The sequence below is a fragment of the Vulpes vulpes genome, chromosome 8, assembly GCF_048418805.1.
Source record: "Vulpes vulpes isolate BD-2025 chromosome 8, VulVul3, whole genome shotgun sequence".
NCBI lineage: Eukaryota > Metazoa > Chordata > Mammalia > Carnivora > Canidae > Vulpes > Vulpes vulpes.
The window spans coordinates 11,097,170-11,122,533 of NC_132787.1; the positions used below are offsets into that span (position 1 = coordinate 11,097,170).

Genomic DNA, 25,364 nt, shown 5'->3' on the forward strand with positions numbered 1-25,364 from the left:
GACAAGTGCAGGTTTTTCCAGGTGGGATCACAGCTCACCCTATCCTTCAGGTCTCTGCTCAACAGGCATCTGGTATCAGGGAAGCCTTCCCTAATCACCCTGTATAAAATAGCGGCACCCTTGCCTGCCCCAGCCATCACCCAGCACTCCTGAGACCCCTCATCCTGCTTCCCTTTTCTCCGTAGCACTTAGCACTATCAGACAAACTTACTTATTATAGCCGTCTGTTCCATGAACAAATCTACGCTGGCTACTGCTTTACCATCAGTCTTAGAGGCACACAGAAGGTGCTTAATAAATTCCTGCAGAATGAATGACTGCAAAAGTATAAGGAGCTAGCTGTGCTTCAAATTAGGGCCCTCCCTCTCCAATCTGATAGTATGTATGGCTGAGCAAATTAGAGAGCTTTATGCTTATATTCTCATTTTTATAATAAAGTTAGGGAATGGCCACCCTTGTTTTACAGGATAGGCATGGGTGGATCGTGTTTTGATGGGGTTTTTTTGTTTGTTTTTTTGTGGACTGTTTTAATGTTATATATAAAATAAAGACAAGGGACGCCTGGGTGGCTCAGCAGTTGAGCGCCTGCCTTCGGCCCAGGGAGTGATCCTGGAGACCCAGGATCAAGTCCCACATTGGGCTCCCTGCATGGGGCCTGCTTCTCCCTCTGCCTGTGTCTTTGCCTCTTTGTGTGTGTGTGTCTCATGAATAAATAAATAAATAAGTAAGTAAGTAAATAAATAAATAAATAAAAGCTTTAAAAAAAATAAAGACAAATAGAACCCAGTATTTGGTTTTTGTCTGAGTGAAAAATTTCAGAACAAAGATTCTTCTGTGTGTTGTTTGAGTCTGTGTGGATTTTTTGTTTTGTTTTCTTTTTGCAGTTAAAGTAAAGTTTCCGAGCTGTTTCCTTCCTTATCTGAATAAAGCCAGGGGAATATGATAAGAGTGTGAGGAAAAAGACAGATAGATCGAATGCCCCCTCCTCCCCTCCCCTTCTCCCACAAAGTGATCAGTGAAATGTAACCAAATAGCAGGCAGATTCCATATTAATGGAAGATTGAATATTTGAAGCAGGGATGTTATGTGTCGTCCCTCTTCATAATGTATCCATGCTACTTGATAATCTTTACCAAAAATAGAGGCCATATCTTCGGACAGACTTGTGGTGTTGCCTTGTATGTTAAATTAAAACAAGGATAATGGGCCATCTTTCACTCAAGAAATCCTCTGACTTAAATTCCAGAGGTGCAAAGCTAATCCTCTAAGTGATTTCAACTGGCTTACTAGGAAACCTGGTTGCTTAAAATGATTATTTTAATGTCTTAGGTTCCAGGGCTAAATGGGCAGTGGGTCAACCCTCCAATTAATGAGCTAAACCCACTTATTTGTCCAGAAATTACATGTTTTAACTGAGGGGGGGGCGTCTTTACTAATAAAAAGACTAATACCTCCAACATACACAAAGCACTTGCAAATTCATCTTGTTTGCCTTTGCTGCATCTTTGGAGGTTTCACCAAGTTTTCCCAGAACCGTTGAAGAAGCTGCCTGTTAGGACAAGATACACCTTCCTAAGGAGTTCTGCTTGGCGGTTCCTGTATGAATGGACATCTGTAGTTGAATTTTTCAGAAAAAAAGAAAAGAGGGAAAATAAGCACTTGTGACTTATACAGAATTGTTTGACAATGTTTCATTGTTTTGTCGATATAGCTGTTTTCATATTCATTCTTTTTAAATTTTTTTTAGAGAAAGAGAGTACGTGAGCGAGTGTGTGCATGGCAGCGGGAGGGGCAGACGGCTCCACACTCAGTGTGAAGCCCAATGAGGGGGCTTGATCTCACAACCCTGAGATCACAACCTGAGCCCAAATTAAGAGTCAGTCCCTTAGCCAGCTGAGCCACCCGGTCGCCCATGTGTTCATTCTATATTAAGTGTTTTTAGATAATTATAGCCTCTCCTACTACTAACTTGCATATGATTTTGGATAAGTCACTTAATTACCTGGACTTCTTATCAACTCTCTGCCTTGGTTTCCTCAATCATAAAAGGGTCCTGATGACTTTTAGGCTCAAAATTTCCTAGTTCTAAAATACTGGACTTGGAAGCTGTAACTTCAAGGAGGATTGATAATAAATTGGAGCTGATTTTTTAAAAATCCTTAATTATCCCTACCTAAGTCCCCGGTTAGAGTTAGTTAACAGTCAACTCAAAAGTATTCATATTAGCCAGGTGACCCTTTAAAAAATGGTTTCCTTATTCATGATTCAGTGTGGCCAGTTCAAAATTCAACAATAGCCATATTTTAAAGACCTAAGAGAATATATACTTCCCCTTACCAAAAGTCTGGTTTACTAGGTTATATTACAGTTTAATATGAGGAACTTAAAAAATATAGTAATGTTAAGGGCAAATTATTAATCTAATATAGTTACAACAATGGCATACTTATATTCATACCAGGAATTAGAAATGTGAGCACTGTGTTGATGCATGGGAAATGTGGAAAACTTATAAAGTAGAACTCCAAGCAGTATGTTCACTTGCTTATGTAATCACATTATGATTGTAACTCTTTTAACATGTGTGTGTCCACTGACCAAATTGGAATTAATTTAGGGAGGTTTAGAGAGGGCTTATTAAAAATAGCCTAATACCCATTTTAGTTGCATTCCTACTCTTTTCTGAAACCGTAATACTATTTTTTTTTCTCCCCTCACTCCCCAAATAAAAGCTGGTGAAAATATGCAGCAAGTGGTGAAACCCTTTCTGTATTACTCTTAAACTCTACATGTTGGCATATGTCACCTCACCTACTGGCCTGGGTGTTCCATTTTTATAGCACTGTGATTAATTAACTCGGTAACTTTTAAGCAAATTCTTAGGGCCTTGGATCTCATTCACATTCTAATTAGGCTGAGCCTGAAGTTACAAATGGCCCACTGGGAAGCAGTGTACCATCTGTATTATATCTAAGAAGATGGAGTTTATGAATTGTTCAGATGAACATAGCAATGAGCCGTGGCACATCTCCTGGCAGGTTCATAAGTGACTATGAAGTGCTGTTCCAATAGGAAGGACTATCTATATAAATGTGACATTAATAATCACCAGTTTGAATCTGGGTCACTTCAGCCATGACTCCCAGATCAAACGCTATCAACTGGTAATGAGTGTGTGAAAGAGCTGCAGGAAGGCATTCCACTGCTTAATGACACCTTTGTGGGCCTTCTCAGCAGACTGTTAGAGGGCGGGCCAGGAATAAAGTCGCAGATGTCCTTGGTTGGGAGGCTGGCCCTCCAGGTCACAGTTGGCACACTTTTGCAGAGGTGTTTTGGGGATAGTTCACAGGGGTTTCTGTTGTTCTGGCTCCTGAAGGGGATACACAGAACCTTTCATCTTCTGCCTCTTCTGCTGACCATTTATTTGCTTTTAAGTGATGGTAGCTCTTTTGCATTTTCTGTGCCTTTTTTTTTTCATTTCTCAGCAAGTCAAGACACATGGCATTTACAAATACGCATTAACCGTTTAATGGTAAACTTTCCCATCTTTATTTCAATCTAGAGGCATCATTTTCATTTCAGCACACCTCCGTTGAGCCCTGTGGTCAAGCTGGGCGCCGTGTTGGGCTGCGGAAATACAGACCTTAGATAGGAGTGGCCCTTGTCTTACAGAGCTCATGGCTGTGTAGGGAAGGAAGACGTCAAAGCAACTCCTTGGGAAATATGGTAGAGGCAGGAAGAGTGAAATGTCACAGCAGCACAGAGGCAAAAGCAGAAGAAGTCACTTGTTCTGTGCAGATGATTAAGGAAGGCCTCGGAGAAGGGGAGGTGACCGAGCTGGATGTTAATGACCGCGCAGGAGTGGGCTGTGCCATCCCAATTGGAGAATGACTCATTCTGGGCAGGAGGAAATGTGGGGGGCAAAGGCAGGAAAGGTGAGACAACCAGGGTACTCAGAGAATTGCTAGGCTTTTTATGTGGCCTCACATTAATGATTGCTCCTGGTCATGCACTCATTTCCACCTTTATCAAACCTCCAGCAGAAGATAGGAATTTTGACAACTTGAATTGTGATCCTGTCTTTCTTCCCTGTGGTTGACTTTGAGCCTCTTTGAATGAAAGCTCTCCATTCTCCTCCTTAAATGGTGCATTTACCTGCCCAGGCTACCAGGTATTTACACTGTGCCGTGTCATTGTTATGTTGCCACAGTCTAAATTTATTTACTCTTCATTTTCACTGCGAGGCTTCAACTTCAGCCTCAAGTGTTTAGACAACATTATATAATGAGTGTTATACTCTTAGGACATTTGCTTTCAGTAACTGTAAGAGCTTTCCGTGAAAGCTAATGGTTGGGGGGAAAGAAAAGAACCCTGAATGCCACCAAGTGGCCTCCAGATGTGTTTTATTGTGTTGGTATCTCTGCTTTGTTTTCATAAGAACTTTTTTCAAGCTTAAAAAAACCTTACCAAGCAGAAATAGCAGACAATAGACTCATAGGAGGTGAACTATTTTCTTCATTTCCTGATTGTTTTCTTGAACTCCTATTTTAAAAACTGTGATTCAGCTGAAAAAAAAATCCATAACAATACACTGTAATTTTAAAAGCAAATCGTGTACGTTTGTTTTTCAAAGATAAACTCGCATCTTAGGTTAGAAGGTTCCACTGCGTTTCAATATGCGCGTCTTCAATATGGTGATATTAAAATTGTGATTTTACATCTTTTAGAATTTTGCCATCTTATTGTTAATCAGGATGTTTTCAGGCAGTCTGGCATGTGATAAATATTTTGTAGCATATGCAGCTGAACATGCCAATTTCAAAGGGCTTTACAAGCTTTAATTAATTTTCACAACAACCAGACGCACTCTGCTTTATTGATGGGAAATCCACAGACAGTGGAGTTCAGAGTGTTGCCTGGATTCCTCTAGCAAAATGGTTTTCAAACTTTTTTTTTGATAGGTGAACCCTTTTCTCAAGCACAAGATTATCTGGAACTCCAGCATGTAAAGTAGGATTGCTCTTGTTGGGAGGTAGGAAAAGGACTCATGATAGGACCGCCAGATTTTATCAAAATAAGAAAACACTTAAGATGCCCAGTTAATTTGAATTTCAGATAAATAATTAATAATTTTTAGTATAAGTGTGTCCCAAATATTGCATGTCCCTAAAGCAATTATTGGTGGTTTATCTGAAATGTAGATTTAACTGGGCATCGTGTATTTTACCTGGCAACTCACAGCTCCATACTCCCAGCGCCCCTGTCTCCTCCCCAGCCAGGTGGAGGGGACCCAGTTCCTGGACACAGTTTGAAAAAAATCTATACCAATGCTAAGAGAGAATTAATAATATGTTTTCCTTCTCAGCTGAAATTTAGAGGATAGTATCACCTTGAAGGCTATTTTAGGGGCACCTGGGTGACTCAGTCCGTTAAGCATCTGACTCTTAATCTCAGCTCAGGTCTTGATCTCAGAGTCAAGCCCCACGTTGGGCTTCACACTGGGTGTGGAACCTACTTAAAAATAAATAAATAAAATAAAATGAAGGCTGTCTTAAATTTTTTAGAGAGAGCACAAGCTTGAGCCAGGAGGGAGTGGTACAGAGGGATGGAGGGAGAGAGAGAGAATTTTAAGCAGGCTCCACATCCAGCAAGCTGTTGGTGGGGCTCCATCTCAGGACCCTGAGATCATGACCTGAGTCAAAATCAAGAGTCAGTCACTTAACAGGCTTAGCCACCCAGGCTCCCCAAATGAAGGCTATCTTAGAGAATCTCTGTGATCGTGCCTCTCCTGCTACACATGATAACTGTAAAGATCATTGCTTTTGCTTTGCTTTTCTTATTTTTTAGGATAAAATAATCACAATCTTTGACAGCAATGTTGGTTAAGTCACCAATTTGTAGAAGTCAAGAATTTGACTCCTGCGAGTACAGAGAGCTAATGATGTAATCAGAATCTCAGGGGCAGCCCGGGTGGCTCAGCGGTTTAGCGCCTGCCTTCAGCCCAGGGCCTGATCCTGGAGACCCAGGATCGAGTCCCACGTCGGGCTCCCTGCATGGAGCCTGCTTCTCCCTCTACCTGTGTCTCTGCCTCTCTCTCTCTCTCTCTCATGAATAAATAAATAAAATCTTAAAAAAAAAATCTCAGGTGGGCCAGATAGAATCCATAAAGAGAAAAATGGGTAGGAGTGTGATTCTAAAACAGCCCAGGGGAGAAGTATCTCGAATGGGCTTATCCTTGTCTTTTGACTGGTGTGGATGTTTTGGTGGTCCTGGATTGATGAAAGTACCCATGGAAGTAATTCAGTCATTTTGTTCAAATAGCAAATTACTCTTAAATAGTAACATTTAAGCAGTCCTTGGATATTGCTTTTATTTCTCAAGCTGACCACCCCACAGAATTTTCTTATTTTTTCAACTGTTATATTTCTCAGTGTAACTGGGTACAGTCTGATTAGTGATCAGAAACCATTAACTTTCTTTAGGGTGAAACAATCCTCTAATGGCCAAAGACTCCCTGGATGCCCCTCTCCTAGGTCTGTGGAACTTGGATGTTTTGGATTTGATGCAAAATATGGGTGTCCTCTTGACTCTATGTATGTGTTTTGTATTTGCAAAATGTTACTAGTGGTTAGATTAGGAATGGGTGTAATTTTTTTCTTTGTCCCACTTTGAATTTTTCTAAAATTTATGCTGTGTGCCTTTTAAAAATAAGAAAAACAAGTGTTAGTGATATAGTTTAACATTTCTCAAAGGAAAAAAAAAAAGCCCATAAACAGTGTTTCTGTGTCTAAACGTTCCAAAGTATAGATAACGATCATCTGGATTATGGATAATTTTTTTTTCAAGATTTATTTACTTAATTAAGAGTGAGAGCATGCATGCGAGCATGTGGTGGGGAGGAGCAAAGGGAGAGGGAAACTCAAGCACACTCCACATTGAGAGGGGAGCCCAACTCTGGGCTCGATTTCACAACTCTGAGATCACGACCTGAGAGTCAGACAAAGCAAGGGTCAGACGACACTCAGCTGACTGCACAACCCAGATGCCCCAGTATTTTAAGTTGCAAATGTTTACCTATTTTGAAAGTTAATTGTGACATAAAATCTACCCAGATTGTTTACACTTAAAATTTATCTCTTATCCATTAATTCAATCAATATTTACTAAAAAAACATGGTAATAGACATAATTCCTAAAAATCACAAGAAAGGGGGTGGTGGAAGGAAGGAAAAAGGGGTTTGAGGGATCCCAAGATAGGACCCCATGCTCTACGTCCTTTATTATGTAACTGAGCCGGCCTGGGGACCACACTCTTACAGGTATAGCTGAAATAGGGAGAAAAGACTTTCACCCTCAATTATCAAATGCGCCCTCTGATGCTCAGTGAAGGTGAGTGTGACACTCATGAAGCTCCGTGTCACCATCAGAGCCCAAAGGCCCAGGTCACCCAAGTGACTGTAAGGTGTTCATATTCTTGTTTTTTTTTTTTAATTTTTTAAAAGATTTTATTTATCTATTCATGAGAGACACAGAGACAGAGGCAGAGACACAGGCAGAAGGAGAAGCAGGCTCCCTACAGGGAACCCGATGTGGGATTCGATCTCAGGACCCCGGGATCACCACCTGAGCCAAAGGCAGGTGCTCAGTCACTGAGCCACCCAGGCAACCCTAGGTGTTCTTATTCTTGTACCGTAAACAAGAATAGGGATCTGGATCTGAGATCAGAAATCTGGGATTTGGATCAGAAAAGCCATCAGAATCCCTGCTTGTGGGACGCCTGGGTGGCTCAGTGGTTGAGCCTCTCCTTTGGTTCCGGGCGTGATTTGGGTCTGGGGATTGACTCCCTGCGAGGAGCCTGCTTCTCTCTGTCTCTGCCTCTTTCTCTCTGTATTTCTCATGAATAAATAAATAAAATCTTAAAAAAAAAAAAAAAAGGAATCCCTGCTTGTTTCCTAACACAAGGCCTGGGCCTAGGAAGTTCACCTGCTTCTCCCTACCAGTCTCAGACACAGCCTGGATTTGTGCTGCATGGCTCACTGTCCCATAGGCAGGGGATTTGTTTTTAAGTAGCTATATATCATGAGGTACAGGGGCATTTTCTTTTTTCTATTAGTTTCTTTTTTAATTCTCTTGGAGGAGGAAATGGCCTGTGTTTGTTTGTTTTGTTTTTCTCAGAATACCACTTCATAACATCTCTTTTGCTGGCCTTTCTTATTTTATTCATTTATTTTTTTACTTTCAAACTTACACTGAATCTATAATATGGAAAAGCCCCAAATATTCGTATTTTTTCTTTTATATTAACGCCTGCAAAAATGAAGCAATTCATTTTATTTACCCCCTATCGTGGTCAAATAGGCTACCGTTTTTCTCTACATTTCCTCAGGGCCAGATAAAGGTGGAATTTAAGAGGCTGTGTGACATGATTTGCATGATAAAGGCTAGGAAATGAAAAGATTTTGTGTTTGCTAAAACAACCTTGGGGGTCAAGGTTAAAATTCACACCAACTATTGCATATTAAATTAAGTTATTATTGATAATAGTGTGTAAATGCTTGTGAAAATAATCTCCCAACATACAAGATAGTTTAAAGTTAAATATTTTTCTTTATTTTGATCTATCTATATATTAAAGTTTCTATAATAATTTTCAAGACCTTACTGAACATGGAATTTTTTATTTAAGATGCACATTTGGATAAACATAAAACCCCTTTCTTAAATTTTCATTTTTCTTTTTTTTTTTTAATTTTCACTTTTCTTATGCATCAACTAGATGTCTTCTAGAAGAGATACATCAGGTGCCATTCAGAATTGCTTAATCAGAAGTCGGTGACTGGTTGAAATCGAATAAATATCTTGATCAGTTGAGCTGCCAGATGGAATTTTATCTAAAAGTAATCCAGCTTCTTTCATACGTTAGGACTCCTGTGAATTTTATCACAAAGTCATTTCATACCCCATTTGGAAGGCAGCCACTTATGCATGGAACATGACAATTGTTTAACAGTGCATAGTAAAAGTTAAATAATTTATGACTCATGGAAGGGGACTGAATCCAATTGAAACTTGCGTGGTAATTCAGGTAGGTGGACATAACCACCCAGGTGCCTTGGACCTGTTCCAAGGCTAATGAGCTCCTAGGGCTGAAGCCTCCTTTGCTGTGCCTCCCTGGTTACTTTCCTTGTCCATTAGCTCGGTGCCACCTAACATCTCGCTGGGACATTGATTTTACATGGATTCAGAGGAACGCCTTGGGTCACCCCGGGAGTAGCTAGTGTATCTGGCAGGTGGCTCTGCGGGACTCTGATTTCGGAATCTGTGCCGCTCAGCTGATGACACATCAGCCGTGCCAGCCAGAGCCGCATGTCCAGTGCCACACTGCTCATCTTAAACGTGATGAACCTTGGCGGACTGCTATGTCCCCATTATCCATCCATCTGTTCCAGGGATTACATCAGTACAAAGGGTTAATCTGTCTTGTTGGGGGGGGGGGGGTCAAGTTTAATTGCACAGGTCGGCAAAAGCATGATAAATGACTGCTTTTTAATTTCCAGTCTGTGCCTCCCTTCTTCTCGAAGACGGCTGCACAGTGCAGTCCATTTCCTTCATCGGCACAGCTGGTACCGCAGAATGACCTGGAGGCTGAAAAAGATCACCGCTGTTGAAAACCCAATTTAACCAGTTCCCAAAAGTTAACTGTAGAGTATCCTTAAACTGAAAGGCTCCCGCATCCAACAGGAAGGAAGGAGGCACTAGATGGCAGTCTTAAACTTGAAATGACCTTTCCTCTCTTCAAACCAATGCATTCCCTGAAAGCAGTTATTTCACCCTCAAAGGAACTTAGATTTGAACTCTGCTTTATAAAACTTGCAAATCTTGGGACGCCTGGGTGGCTCAGCGGTTGAGCATCTGCCTTTGGCTCAGGGTGTGATCCTGGAGTCCTGGGATCAAGTCCCACATCAGGCTCCCTGCATGGAACCTGCTTCTCCCTCTGTGTCTCTAATGAATAAATAAATAAAGTCTTTAAAAAATAAATAAAATAAAACTTGCAAATCTAAGGGCATTATGGAGTTTCGTGTCACATTACAGAATTTTGTTTTTGAAATTAGAAACGGTATATTAAAGGCTCTTTGCTGAACTGATTTACTGACTGAGTTATCTTAATGCCTGTTTCAACCTCACATTTTAAAACATGGCCAGAAAAGCTTTTTTAGACATTAAAGGCTAGGGGGAAAATGATCACATGTTCAGAGGGTGGAAAATTATGCAGCTGTTAAAAATGAAGGTACAAAGGTAAAGTTGTGTGAACAGATACTCAGGGTATTTTTAAGAGGAAGAGGCAGATGATAAAATTGTAGAGTAGGGTGTGCTCAGTCTTTGGGGGAGAAAAGTGAATATTCATCTGTGTTAGTGTTTGTATGTCTGGTTGGTCTCTGGAAGAAGTTGGTAGATTTTTTTTTTCCTTCTGCTTACTATTTTTCTGCTGAAAACTCTATTTTTTTTTTTCTGGAGTACAACACAGTTGTGAAAATGCACACAATAGAGCAAAATTGCCTTCCTGATCTAAGATGAACTTCTTGAGGATGCTTAGTTGTCACTTCATTTTTTCCATCAAGTATATTTGCCACCTTACTTTGGGTGCTTTTCCATGTTATACCATAGTATTTGCCTGTAGGATTTTTGTCATTTAAAACAATGCAAAAAATGTCCCTCATGTGCCATATAGTGAACATGATACTATATGTAGTAGCAAATTATATACAGATCTCGAGGATGATTTGTATGTTTATTTTTCTTTAGTTTCATCTCTAGGTGGTTGCTTACTAGACCAGATTCCATCCACAGTGAACATTTATTACACAGCAAAGATGTATAAATCACATATTATTAGAAGTTGTAAATAATGGGTTGTAAGGATGGGAAAGATGAAGGTTTGCAGAGGTTATAATGAATTTCTCTCTGTGCTATTCCTCATTAATGCGTGTCTATTTTTTTAAAAGATTTTATTTATTTATTCATGAGAGACACACAGAGAGGCAGAGACACAGGCAGAGGGAAAAGCAGGCTCCCTGTGGGGAGCCCGATGCGGGACTCGATCCCAGGACCCCAGGATCATGACCTAAACCAAAGGCAGACACTCAACTGCTGCGCCACCCAGGTGTCCCCCCTTTCTTAAAAGATCTTATTTGTTCCCTAATAACTTTTATAATGAAAGCTCAAGAAGTGTAGTTTCATTGGGAAGGGGTCAGTGTAGACTTCGGGGGGATATTGGAGATTGTGAAAGACTGCATCCTGCCCTTAATAGAATTCCTGGCACAGAATATAGGTATTCAGTACATATTTGTCCGTCAGTTGATTGCGTCCCTCAGGAGCATTTTTAGCGTGCAGTACATCATTTGGACTGATGATCTGTATATACTAAATGTAAAAGGCTTTAGAGAAGAGTGTTAGCAAGGTCTAAATCTACCAAGCACTTTGTTAAGGTATGTTGATCCCCCATGAGACCAGTTAGTTCCATTGCAAATAATGAGCACTGGGTGTTAGGGGCAACTGATAAATCGCTGAACTCTACCTCCGAAACTAGTAATACACTCTTTGTTAATAAAATGAACTTAAATAACATACCATTTTTTAAAGTAATATTTTGAGCAGCACGGTGGCCAGCAGTTTGGCGCTGCCTTCAGCCCGGGGCATGATCCTGGGGACCCGGGATCGAGTCCCACGTCGGGCTCCATACGTGGGGCCTGCTTCTCCCTCTGCCTGTGTCTCTGTCTCTCTCAAGAATAAATAAATAAAATCTAAATAAATAAATAAATAAATAAATAAATAAATAAATGTAATATTTTAAATGGTAATAATAATCTCTTTGCCCCTTACATACAGAACTGGACTAGGATGGAGATTAGCTAACCCTTTGGCAGAGAAGGCACGTGAGTCCATCCAGTCTGCTCAACCTCACTTCTCCATTACAGTGCTGAACACATAACTCCTCTCTTTATATTTTATGTTCTGCATCCTGAAATTTGAAGTCCTTAAAGAAAACAATTGTGTGTCACTCGTGTGTCTGCTTTTATTCTTTTTAAAATTTTTTAATATTTTATTTTATTTATTCATGAGAGACAGAGAGAGAGGCAGAGACACAGGCAGAGGGAGAAGCAGGCTCCATGCAGGGAGCCCGACGTGGGACTCGATCCCGAGTCTCCAGGATCACACCCTGGGCTGAAGGCAGGCGCTAAACCTCTGCGCCACCCAGGGATCCCCCAGTGTGTCTGCTTTTAAAATCAAGCATGTCATAGGGCTCAAAACTTTTTTTTACTTAATGAGTAAATAAGTGTTTTTCAAGTGAAAAGCCAAGTTTGGGACACCAGATGCTAATGGCTATAACAACCCCAGGGAGAGGCCCTGTCTGCTTCCTTCTTTTTTTTTTTTTTTTTTAAGATTTTATTTATCTATTTATGAGAGACAGAGAGAGAGAGAGGCAGAGACACAGGCAGAGGGAGAAGCAGGCTCCATGCGGGGAGCCCCATGTGGGACTCGATCCTGGGACTCCAGGATCACGCCCTGGGCTGCAGGTAGTGCTAAACCGCTGAGCCACCCAGGGATCCCTCCCTGTCTGCTTCTGTATCTTGGTGTCTGGCTGAAAACAATACAAAATGTTTGATGAATGGAGAGACAGGAGCAGAGAGGGAAGTTCTTAAGCCTCCATAACACTTCAGAGTTGAGGACTGCCTCTACACACATTCTCAGCTGAGCCTTGGTCACAAGCTGTGGGTTAGCTATCTAATTTCATGAAGAAGCAAATTCCAAATGGTTGAGAGACTCACCCACAGTCATACACATTAGCACCAGACTAGGATCCAGGTCATCCTACACAGGTCTGTACACTCAGTCCCAGTTTGCTTGAGATCAACACTTAGAGTACTCGGGCTGAGAAGCCTACTCTTGTAGGGCCACCTCCCCTTCCGGCTCTCTGTTGGCCACTGTCCACCCTCAAATCCTCTCTACCCTCTGGGTCTATCCTTCTAGGTTAATAGCTTAAAAACCACCTAGTCAATCAAACTGGAAACCTGGAAGTTACCCAGACTGCTTGTTTCTTTCACATTCATTCAGCTACAAGACCCATCTGATTTGCCTCCTGGACATTTCTGGGACCAGCCATCCTCTTGTCTCAAACGCTCTGTGTTTTGTCGTAGTCTACTAATCCACCATCCAGGCTTCTGGCCTCCAGTCTTGGCCCCCTTCACACTGCAGAGTGACCTGTCTAAAATGAAAATCTGATTATGCGACGCTTTGTTCAAACTGTGCTCCCCGCTGAACCTGTGGCCTGGTGGTCTCACGTCCTCTCCCGCATCTCCTCTGCTCTCTCTCCCTGCTCTCTCCCTTGCCTTCAACCATCCAGTAAGGGGGGCTGGGTTAGAGTGTCCCCATATCTTGCTTTAGTTGTCTCTTTCCAGAGTAGAGCTACATTTTTGCTTCCCCTCCCCCGATGCCCTGTTCCTTATTCTGGCCCATTTTTGGTGAACACAATCTTGGAATCAGCCTTCAGAGCCCAAGACTTGAGGGAAAAAGCTACCCAGAGCTTAGTTATAGCTCATCCATGAGTTCCCATAGCTCAGTCTTTCTCCAGCACCCTCCCCTAAACAGCTTCTGGGATCCTGAAGTCAGCACTGGTGTAAAAAGAAGAAAACAGCTAGAGAAACTGGCCATGGGTGAAAAGCACTTAGCAGAAGAAGCAGATGCAAACAGATGCACACAACAAATGGATAAAACCACAGGATTGGCCGGGCCCAGAGGATTTGCTGCTTTGGTTGCTGGGGGCAGCAAACCCCTAACAAAGGCTCCCTTTTGGTTTACCTCCTCTCTGCCCCTGTGATGCCATCATCCCATGCCCATCGTATATTCCATGCTGCTTTCTGTAGTCTCCCTTCACCATTGTCTTTATGACCTTTGGAAAAGCACCACTTTGGGATGGCAGAGGGTTGAGGTGGGACAGTTACTTCCCATGTCCTTGCTCTGTTCCCCAAAACATACCCTCTTCTAGATAGAAGTGACACTTCCTGAAGTGTCTTGGTTCTCAAGGTGACCCCAAACTTTTCCTTCCACCCACTGCTCTCCCCTCTCTTCAACTTGCCTGCCTGATAAGTTTGGAAGAACCCATTTTATTTTTCTTAAAGATTTTTGTTTATTTATTTGAGAGAGAAAGAGAGCACAGCAAGGAGGGGCAGATGGAGAGGCAGGCTCCCCGATGAGCAGGAACCCCGATCTCAGGACCCCCGGATCATGATTTGAGCTGAAGGCAGATGCTTAACCCACTGAGCCACCCATGTGCCCTGGAGGAACCCATTTTAAAACTTGCGTTGTTGATGGCCATCCCTCAGACGTCACCCATAGTCCTGGAGTGCTGGCCGAATGTTCTCTCCCCACAGCTGGAGCTGCTGATCCCAGAAATCTGGTGATAGCCACTGGCAATTCCCATTTCGGTGAATCTGGGAACCCCAATTAAGATATTAACCTTTGTATTTGCCCTTGACTGTACTGAGGCAGATGCTTGTGAATATTTTTAAGCATACGGATACCTATGTTAACTCCATTTTGGATTCTTTGTTCTCTTTCATTTGCTGGAGCTGGTGTTCTTGCCCCAAATAAAATGCATCTAAATAAATGCAAATTAAATTTAAGTTAATCCCCTTTGCAATAATCAAATTATTGTGCTTTATTACAGGTGACATTGAGCTCTACATCTGGATACATTACAGTAAATACAACCTTTTGCTTTTGTTCACATTCCAGTAGGACTTTGGACTCCCAATGTTTCTGAAATTGACCGCCCCACCCCCAAAATTTAAATCCTCTTCCAAGAACCCTTCCAAGGATATTTCTCTGAATACTGCAGTGAAGTTGGGGAACTATTGGTATTCCTAGGTTTAAAGTATGACCTCAAGAAAGATTTATTTCAATGGTGCTTTGGAAAAGGACATTTTTCATAGTGGGAGAGAGTTGACGCAATGAGTCCAATTTCCTTGATGTTATTTCACTTAAGATATTACTCTATATTTAGATTACATTCTGGTTTACGCCCATTGTCCCAACATAATTATTAATTGCATTCTAAAAGTGCCCTGGTTTGCACGATAAATTATGTGACTTCCTGTCTGTATTCGATTTATCAAACAATTGATTTGGGGAGGGGTCTGTAATTAAGTTTCATAAAGAAATACCAAAAAAAAAAAGAAATTACTGCACTTTTAAAAGCTCCAATATTTCTGTAGTGTGAGAAGGAAGCAGTTAGTATTCTTACTCATCCTGCTTGAACTTGGCTTGCCACAGGCAAGTTTCTATTTGTGGCAGTAAGTTAGCTCTATCTTCCAGAACCATGAAATTGTCCTGATCGCAATTTAAAATTTTTAATTAAATCTACTAAAATTTGGATGCGAGCTATGTCTTTGTTGGTGATCCAGTATTTCTGAGCAATAATCTCCAACCGTCTTGGCAGTAAAGTTTCTTCCACCTTTCTATGAGGCTTTTTTTTTTTTTTCCTCTTTTCCTTCTGCAACTTAGGGTATTGAAGCCACTTAGGAGGATGTTCACATCTCTTCTGCACATTATACAGTTGATATTTTGATTTTATCTCTGTGTATCTGCCTGCAGGTCTTTTGCCTTGCTTTGCTTCTTGTCTCTTTGTTATTGAACCCTTACATCTTTTGTTTTTCTTACATGTATTCGTTCATTTATTCATTTCTCATTTTTTCTTATTGATTTTTAAGATCTCTTCCAGAGGTTCTTTATTTCACAGCTCACTGCCATTAGTACTGTATCAAGCCGATTTCAAGTACAGTAGCAACTTCTCTTAACTTTCCTTAGTGTTAATATGTAAATAATATAATTTTGATCTGCCTTGTAAAAAAGGTTATCAGTATATTTTACATCCCTGGGGCACCTCTCTGGCTCAGTCGGTGGAGCATGCGGCTCTTGATCTTGGGGTTGTGAGTTCGAGCCCCACATGGGGTATACACATTACTTTAAAAAATGAAATATTTAAAAATAAAGTTAAAAATAGGTGTTTTTTTTTTTAAATTTATGATAGTCACACAGAGAGAGTGAGAGAGAGAGAGAGAGAGAGAGAGAGAGAGAGAGAGGCAGAGACACAGGGCAGAGGGAGAAGCAGGCTCCACGCACCAGGAGCCTGACATGGGATTCGATCCCGGGTCTCCAGGATCGAGCCCTGGGCCAAAGGCAGGCGCTAAACCACTGCGCCACCCAGGGATCCCCTGGTTTTTTTTTTTTTAACCTCCTCAAATTCTGCCGTCTTTCACATAATCTCTAGCGAGGTTTCCATCCCCTCTCTAAACTTTCCCTTTGTAATACTACCATGACAGCATATATTTGAATTTCCCAATACAACAAATGAGATAGCTTTGCCTGTGGTTGATTTGAAAATGAGTGAGACATTACATTTTCACCTTTTTGCCTTGCAGCAGCCACGGAGAGTGGTTCGATGACGGTGACAAATTCCCAGAATGATTTTGAATTAGCCATATATCTTGGCCATTCTTAGGGACGACTTTTCATACTTGCTGTACACAGTGAGTCCTTATCATTAAAAACAAACCTCTGAAATGGAAAATAAGATAAATTTCATCTTATGTCATGATAAAGCCCCTAGGGAGGATTTATAACATGGGTGTTAGCCTGCCATTGAAAACTACTGGGGGGCTTCTAAAAATATGACTTGTAAATCTAAACCAAATGAGCTCATTAATTCTTGGACAGAGTAGAGTTAACTTTCTACAGAAGATAATACTTTTGAGAACACATTCCCAGAAGGTAGATGCCATCAGGAAGCTATTCTATGACTGAGTGTTACAAAATCTGTAAGTTGAATGGAGGAGGAAAAAATACAACTCCGGAAAAACTTGGGTGGGGGTGATGGGAAAGTCCAGTAGAAGAAAGAAGGTCAGAGAAGTGACCGGGAGTGGTGAGAAAGGACCTTGTTAATGAAAAATGCCTTTGTCTGCCTAAGACTTTCCTATTGTGTTATAAATTTTTTAAATGGGTCTTTCCCTCACAAACACAAAAGGAAAACAGAATAAAGGTTATTACTAAATATATAGTCCCATTGTTGGCTCAGTGTCCACCACTTTGCTCTAGCAAGATGACAGTTTATTATCAGTGGTAGGCATTTGAAGGATGTTGGTTTGATAAAGTGTAACCCCTAAGCCACTTCCCTAACATGATCTTTCTAATATCTTCAAAAAAGTTTCTGAGGCTTATCTAGTTCTAATCTTGTCTGGCAATGTGACAAATGCCTCAGGGAAGTGGGAAGGATATAACCTGTCTTCAGAGATTTATAGCATTGCAGGCATCACAGATCCTGTAAGACATTTTTGTTCTTTTGGGGGATAGGATTCTATTAATAGGTTTTATATTATTAATTCAAGTTAGCAGTATTATTACTGGTTATCAGGACAGCCGATAGCACATGTGGTTTTTTTTTTAACATGAAGATGGTGCTTTTGACCTGCCCCGGTTAGGGGGTATATTTTCCAGAATCACATGCACATTCACTCACTGTAACCTAACCTTCCTTGTGAACGGTGGTGGCCTTATATAAGCTGCCTGGCCGGGGCTGGGGAACCTGGCTTCAGCCATGGTAAAGTACGAATGTAACTAAATAGCTGCCTCGTCCAGAATAAAATATAGAAATAAGAAATGCCTGCCTTCCATGGAAAATTGGATCGCATATTCTTTCTTTCGCACTCTGATGTTTTATTATCTACAACTTAAATAGTCCTGGACAATAAAAATGGTTAAAATAAGTTGGAATACTGAGTTTGAAGATTAGGAATATATAAATGTCAAAAGACTTCCCATATTATCTGTGGCATCCAAAAATTTAATTCTCCACCTTGATTTTGAGGAATTTATTCCTATTCATTCCTTTTCCAGTGTGTATAGAATGGTCGGTTTGCACATTAATTTTGTGAAGTACTGTTCAGGGAACAGGGATAAAATTGTTTTACTTGCCTGCCATTTGTGGATTGCATAAAGGCCTTGAGCACGGGCCCCAAATTTCACCCCTGGAATGGAGCTGCTGCCCCCTCTGTGGGCACATGATAAAGACTCATTACGGCCAGTCCATCAGTCCAATCAGGTAGGATCGGTACCAGAACCAAGGGCAGGGGGGTTGCCTATAGCCAAGGAAAGAGAGCCCAGGATGCTTCCATTCACGTGAAAAGTCGTAGGTAGGTTTTATTTTGGTACATTTTAATTAAGAGGGTGTGTTTAAGCATCTTGATATCGAAATAACTTTTCTGAGTATAAGATCTCAGACAGCAGGGGCCTGGCTGGCTCAGCCGGCAGCCAGTGTGTGGCTCTTGATCTTGGGGTGTGAGTTCGAGCCCCACCTTGGGTATTTACTTAAAAAAAAATCTTAAAAAAGAAAAAAGATCTCTTGCAGCTCAAATAGATTATGTAGGTTAACGTGGCTTTCTAGAAGCCACTAGATAACAGTTTGAAATGAGATATGATCCAATGACAAGGAAGAAAAAATGATTTCTTTGTAGGAGTTTCCGTGCTTGTCTCACACCTCGCGGAGGCCTGAACTCATTGTCCATTCATTGTTGCCTGGGCGGGGAGCGATGCTCCTTTTTCAAACTCCTTACTGTTCCCAACTTCTTAATTTTCTATGGAAATTGACCCTCTCCTATGGTAGCCCAGAAGCTAGGATTGCTTACAAGTGAGAAGTGTATACCGCCAATCATGCAATTTAGAAAACCTGGTTGAATGTCAGATTTAAAAAAAAAAAAGAAAAGAAAAAAATGTCCTGCCTGCTTGCTAGCTCTTTCACTAAGAAAATTAACTAATTCATATACTTGCACTTCCAGCAGTCTCCTGACTCCTCCGCACAGCTTCCCTTGGCTGCAGTTTATACCGTATCAACCGGGTATATCAGCTCTGGCTCTTGCATGAGAAAACGAAGTTCTTTAAAAGAAGATAAGGTCAGAAAGCCCAAGAAATAGCACTTTATTCCTTTCTGTAAGACGACTTCTAAAACAGAGAGTGTCTTTGTAGCTTTAGTGACCCAAAGGCAAAGGGGGTGCTGGTCCCCGCAAGCTTGTGATCCAGCGCCCACTCCTGGCTGGCATCTGCTGGCCCCGGGTGGAGACTCGGGGGGCCCAGACAAGCAGCGTCCTGTTGGAGAACTTCACTGCATTTTCCACAACAGCATCGGAATTGTCCTAAGGCAGTTTCACATCTGGAATTTTAAAGAAAGTTTTCCCTTCAATAAAATGGCAGTAAATCTTAGGAAACATTGTGCCTTTTTTTGTTTTAATTAACCTGGCATTTCTCTACTAAACTATTAACAAATTATGGGTTGTTCCCTCCCTTTTTTTCACCCTTAAGTAATAATGGACCAAGAGAAGACTAATGAAATGCTCTTTTGTGTGTTACTTTTGAATTAAGGTGGTATTAATATTTCACAGCGTATCTCCTACACTTCCATAAGAATGTGCATATACTAATCTAAGGCATAAATATTACATTTTATTTGTGCAAAAATAGGATTACTTTATTATGGAAATGTGGAGTTTGTAGGATTAAACAATATTGAAGCACATTTCTACTGAGTGGCTTGTGTGTGACATGCCTTTATCCAGTCTTTATGAAAACCTGACTGGGAGGCTGTCATCAGTACAATATGCCAATTACTAAGCATGTGAACTGTCTCTCTAACAGCCAATTTTAATGACTTCAGCCTGCTATTAGAGTAGTCTAATCAAATTCTGAAAGCGACAGTTTCTTATTTTAAAATGTCAAAGCTGTTCACTTTTTGATTGAAAAAAACTGTGATGATTTTGGAATGAGTAGCTTAGTGAGTATTTGAGGAACCTTTTTTTATACATAGAAAAACTTTGCATGGTTACATAAAACAGTCATAAAACCTAGAATTTGGATTTGCCAATTTGGTAAAAACACGATGCCTCCTACAGAAACCTCAGGATTGTAATAACTCAAGTGTTCTACGAATTGTGCGTGACATAACATAAGGATAGATCCAGTCCTTCCAATGCCTAAGGCAACTTTTAAACAAACACGAACCTCTTTAAAAATAGAGCATTTCGGGGATCCCTGGGTGGCGCAGCGGTTTAGCGCCTGCCTTTGGCCCAGGGCGCGATCCTGGAGACCCGGGATCGAATCCCACGTCGGGCTCCTGGTGCATGGAGCCTGCTTCTCCCTCTGCCTGTGTCTCTGCCTCTCTCTCTCTCTCTCTCTCTCTCTGTGTGACTATCATAGATGAATAAATAAACAAAAATTTTTAAAAAATAGAGCATTTCAGAAAGGAAGAGAGTATTGTGTGTGAACAGGTGCTATAAAATCTGGAGTTGTGTTTGCTATTTTGATTATTGACTTGTCCCCCAATTTTGAGGGAAGCATCTCGGGGGAGAGTTGCAAACTAGAGCTCATCCCCTGCTCTAGTTTGAATTACTTGAGCTTGAAAGCTATTTAGAATTTGAAATGCATTTTTCCTAAACAGTGTGACCAGGTCCAGTTTGCTTGCCTCCTTCATCTGTCCCTTCTTTTATCTATCTGTCCACTTACTGGGTTGTTCCTCATTCCAGACACTGTTCCCAGCTCAGTCCACAAAAGGTTAAAGTAGAATGCATATGTCTGAAATAAACTGATTTTATTTAAAAAGCAGTCAACCAGGGCACCTGGGTGGCTCAGTCGGTTAAGCCTCTGCCTTTGGCTCAGGTCATGACCTCAGGGTCTTGGGATGGAGCCCTGCATTGAGCTCTCTGGTGGCTGGAGAGCCTGCTCCTCCCTCTCCGGAGCTCTGTCCCTCCTCCCACCCATCCTCCCCCTAACTCGTTTGTGATTTCTCTCTCTTGCTCTCACTCTTGCTCTATCTCAAATAAATAAATAACATCTTAAAAAAATAAAAAGGATTCAATCATTATCTTAAAGGCTTAACTCAATGCAGCTAGGGCAAGGCTTCTGGTCCCTAGGCCTAGAAATTAATGGCCTGTTTTGGGAGTGTAAGCTCTTTGAAGTCAGGGCAGTATTACCTTCTAGCCTGGCTCCCTGGCACATTGTAGTTGCTTAGAAATATTTGTTTTAAAAACAAAATTGTTAAACAAATTTCTGTATCATCATTTTGAATCTTTCTTTGAAGGCCATAATGTGGTTATATGCAGTAGAAAATTAAGAAGTCAAGTTTAACTGTATAGATTTCTTGACTAATTAGAGAACTTATTTATCCAGTCATTTAATAAGATCGATTGAGGTGCTATTTTGTGCCAGACCCTATCTCGGAAGGGTCTGGCTCTGATGCAAGAGCATAGACCTGGAGCCAGACTGTGTGTTTGAATCCTGGCTATTACACTTGCTAGCTGGATGATCTCAGGCAGTTGACTTAACCTCTTCCATCAAGTGGAGGTAATTATAGTCACTCCCTTAAAAGGTGGTTGTAAGGATTAAATTCCTTACTTACTATATAACGCTCGGGCCTTGTAGAAGTTTTAGTTATCACTGTCGTTGTGTCTATGGTAGTGGTGGTTATTAGGAAGAGCAAAGACAAGCATGTTGGGGGATGAAGCTGGAAAGTTCAGAGGACCCCCATTTCCCATTTGGGGACTTCTTCATCTGCCCCCAGAAGCCACTGAAACCTTTTAAGCTGGGATACCATGGAGATGAAGTCATTGGCTTTTTGCCTGTGCCAAGGCCAGAGAACTTCATTTAGGGACTTCAAGAAGCAATTGCCCAGGGCACCCTTGTAAGTGACCACTTAAACATAATCAATAGGATTTTATATTTGAATCACAGAAAAGGATATTGATTGTATTCATGAACTGAGTGGGGTGGTAAATGTTTGCTTACTTGCAAAGTAGAATTAAGAGATAGATAGTATCTCAGACTTACCTTCAGGCTCTTTGAAAAGGAAATCAAATTTGGTGATTAAATACTGAAAGGTGTAATTCTCTTTACTTCCAGGGCCCCTTAGAATAATGGAAGGCTTCAATGCACTGGGAATAGGGGTAAGGTCATTGCTAATTATGAGTAAACAGGTAGGATTTGAAGACGATGCATGTAATAAATTGAATAAAATAAATCATTCTAGGATTCTAGAATGCTTTAAAAAGCCATTCTTTAATAAGTAAACTTCATTTCTTATTGCTAAAATATTTGGAATGTTTTATAAGTCACAGATATCCATTCGTTTTATTTCATAATTATGTGTTAAACCATAAAGAAACATAATGAGAAAAATTTCAACCCTGGGCCTATCATTTGAAACTTGACGAAACATTGGAGATTATTATTTTTGTGCCTCCTTATTTAAAAAATTAGTTATGTAAATGTAGCACTCAGGTAGATATATGTTGTGAAAGATATTAAATTTAGAGGTAGGAATAAGGAAAGCAAAGGAAAGAAACCTTGCTAAACCAATTTTATACTCCCACATGAAGATTTTTGGTTTCTACATATTTAAACACAATAATACTATTTAAATCCCCCCCAAAAAGTATTTGAGCTAAGTTTATTCTATTTTCCTCTATATTCTACTGGAATATGTGCATTCTACCGGAATTTGGAGATTTTTTTAAAACCATCCACCAAAAGTGGTACTTTTAAATGGACCATTCAGTCTAAGTCTCTGAATTGCACTACTAGTAAGGTACTCCGAGTTTATTATTTTTATTTACTTATTTTTATTAAAAGATTTTATTTATTTATTCATGAGAGACAGACAGAAGACAGAGGCATAGGCAGAGGAAGAAGCAGGCTCCATATAAGGATTCTGATGTGGGACTCAATCCTGAGACTCCAGGATCATGTCCTGAGCCCGATGCTCAACCGTTGAGCCACCCAGGGGTCTCGGTACTTCGAGTTTAAAAAGAAAAAAAAAGTTCTAGATCCATTCTGTTTTCATCACACTAGAGGAATTTTCATATTCATACCCATTATTGCCAAGTGCCTTAGGAAAAGAGTTGCTGAAGGAAACTTGCTTCTAGGTTTTAGGGGGGGAAAGTCTATGTTTTAAAACCTCCACTATGAACTTTGAATTGTCGGCATTAACAATTAATTCCCTTTATTCTCTTGGTTTTGGCTGAACACCTTGTTTAAACTTGACATTTCCTCTTATTTTTTTTAATTTTTTTTTTTTTTTTTTTTTTTTTTATTTATGATAGTCACAGAGAGAGAGAGAGAGGCAGAGACACAGGCGGAGGGAGAAGCAGGCTCCATGCACCGGGAGCCTGATGTGGGATTCGATCCCGGGTCTCCAGGATCGCGCCCTGGGCCAAAGGCAGGCGCCAAACCGCTGCGCCACCCAGGGATCCCTCCTCTTATTTTTTTTAAATATTTATTTATTTATTTGAAAGAGAGAGGGGAACATGAGTAGAGGAAGGGGCAGAGGGAGAGGGAGAGAGAGATGGAGAAGCAGACTGGGCCCCGACTGGGCTCTGTGCTTGACGGGACTTGATCTGATGACCCCGAGATCATGACCTGAGCTGAAACCAAGAGTCAGACATCTAACTGAGACACCCATACACCCCAGAATTTTCGTCTTTTTAATATGAGTTTGGCTGGCCTCGTGGGATGCTCGTGCTGTCATAGAGCCTGGTCACTCCTCCATGGTGTAACTTGTGCACTGTTAACGAGTCTAAAGGGAAATAGAGGTCACCTTTCACCTTTGGAACACATCTGTGTCGTCTTCCAGGTTCTTTTTTATTTTTTTAAAGATTTTATTTATTTATTCATGACAGACACAGAGAGAGAAAGAGAGGCAGAGACACAGGCAGAGGGAGAAGCAGGCTCCCTGCAGGGAACCTAATGCGGGATTTGATCCTGGGTCTCCAGGATCACACCCTGGGCCAAAGGCAGGCGCTAAACCGCTGAGCCACCCAGGGATCCCCAAGGCTCCTTTTTAAAAGATAATTAGGGAAATATGTTTCCATCGTTTTCTTGGAAATAGCACCTTTCTTTAAGTACAATTTTTGGCCATTTTTTATAGTGTTCCACTTACTTCTACAAGTTTCCATTGAAAGATTATTATTTTACTTTTTTTCTCATTGGTATTTTCTAGTTTCTTTACAGTAAGCATGATGGGTGCTATGTAATGAGCGCTCAATACATGCAAGGCTTATGAGCATCATCTCTTTTAATGTTCACAATAATAAGCAAAATGGATCCACTTCTAAGAGCCTTTATAACATCAGCTTACTTATGCTTACCACAACTTGATGGGGAATGGGGGACTTGTATTATCCCCATTCTTCAAGGAGGGAAACTGAGGCAAAGGTTCAGTGACTTGGGCCACCCTCATCACTCAGGGTAAGTGGCAGAACCAGGCTTGAACCCAGGTAGTCCAGCTATCCAAGCCACTCTTCTCTTCTCACATCTGGGCCGTGGCACATTTCACGCGCATCACATCCAGGTTGCCTGATATTGCCTGTATTTTATAGATGATGGAACTGGACCCAGGGTAACTAACAGGCTGGCGATGACAGAGCTGGACAGACACCCCAACAAGAGCCCAGATACCTTGCAATAACGTATTACAATGGACATATTTGTTTAGAGAAAGAAAAAAGAGGAAAAAAAAAAAGAAACTGAGGGTGGCATACAAATATTCATCTTCTAAGACATCACTTGCCTGTTTGCCATAAAATTGTTGTGTTTACTCGGCTTTAGAACAGGGTCATTTTTTTTTTAAGGTTTTATTCATTTATTCCTGAGACACACAGAGAGAGAGGCAGAGACACAGGCAGAGGGAGAAGCAGGCTCCCTGCGGGGAGCCCGATGTGGGACTCGATCCCGGGACCTTGGGATCATGACCTGAGCCAAAGGCAGATGCTCCACCGCTGAGCCACGCAGGCGTCCCTAGAATGGGGTCTTTACAGACATCCTGATGGAGCTGCTGCTGGCTGCCACTGCTGGCAGCTGCCTGGGCCCAGCTCTCCTAAAGTCCTCCACCCCTTTTCCAAAGAGGAGAAAGGCTGCCTCCTTCCTGGCACTGATGCCCCTGGGGCTGGTGGTCCCTCGGGAACCTTGATGACTTCTGTGACTCTCCTGCTAGTGCCTGCACTGAGGCTGGCCGTACCCTAACTCACATTTGCGGGGCTAAGGGAGATTTCAGTTGGTATCTGTCATACTTGACAAAATCCATCTTTTTTAACTCGCATGCCATTCAGTGGGTTAAGGACCATCAGAATGTCTAGCTAAAATATTACGGCACCGGAGTGGGAGTTTTGGGGGTTGGGATGGTGTGGATCAGCAGCTTCTTACCAACTAGCTTTAAAAATTCAAAATCCGGGACGCCTGGGTGGCTCAGTGGTTGAGCACCTGTCTTTGACTCA

The 25,364-nt window shown here is 41.3% G+C and overlaps 1 protein-coding gene across 5 annotated transcripts in view; it reads left to right on the forward strand.

Annotated features, from left to right (window-relative positions):
* Window positions 1-25,364, forward strand: part of PRICKLE1 (prickle planar cell polarity protein 1) — a 112,936-nt gene that overhangs the window by 11,994 nt on the left and 75,578 nt on the right. The window lies entirely within an intron of this gene.